The sequence below is a fragment of the Protopterus annectens genome, chromosome 1.part2, assembly GCF_019279795.1.
Source record: "Protopterus annectens isolate FY-2018-M chromosome 1.part2, PAN1.0, whole genome shotgun sequence".
In the NCBI taxonomy this organism is placed as follows: Eukaryota; Metazoa; Chordata; order Ceratodontiformes; family Protopteridae; genus Protopterus; species Protopterus annectens.
In genome coordinates, this window is record NC_056727.1 from 500390753 (window position 1) to 500391666 (window position 914).

Genomic DNA, 914 nt, shown 5'->3' on the forward strand with positions numbered 1-914 from the left:
CCATGGCTGCCATGATCATGCTAGTTCCTCTTGCCAGACTACACATGAGGGTTCTTCAGTGGCTGGTTTTCACCCAATGGTCACTGCAGCATCTCCCACTCTCCCATTTTATTCTGATTACGGACATGTGCAAGCGGGATCTATGCTGGTGTCTTCAGGCCAGCAATCTCAACGTGGGCAAGCCCTTTGTCCCATCTTCTCCACTTGCCACAGTGACCACGGATGCCTCCCATATCGGGTGGGGGGGCATTACCTTGGCAGGACTGTCCAAAGAACATGGCAGGATCACGAGACCCATTTGCATATCAATGTCTTGGAGATGAGAGCAGTGCTATTAGCGTTGCAAGCACGTCAGAGCTCTTTCCCTGTAGGGACAATTGCAATCCACTCGGACATGTCAGTAGTGTGGTACCTAAACAAACAGGGAGGAACCAAATCATACCCCTTTGCAGAGAGGCATTTAGTTTGGCAGTGGGCGGTGTTTTCCCAATGCTTTCTAGGTGCAACACGTATACCGGGGAAGTCCAGCGTGATTGCAGACAGGCTGAGCAGAGCTATCCTAATGACTCACGAGTGGTCCCTGAACAGTTATATTGCGGAAGAGATATTCCACAGATGGGGTCAGCCTTGCTGCGATCTGTTTGCCAGCCCCCTCAATGCCAAATGCAGCAGCTACTTCACCCTCATCTCCCCGTAGGGGGAGACACCCAGGAACGCTCTGGCTCACAATTGGCCCTCTGGTCTTCTCTACGCTTTTCCACTGTTACCTCTGATATCAAATGTTATTCAGAAAGCACAGTCTTTGGGGAGCAAAATGATCCTCCTTGCCCCACACTGACCTCGTCAGATTTGGTTTCCCTTCCTTCAACCCTATCTAATGGACAAGCCCTGGATTCTGGACCCAGTTCCAGATC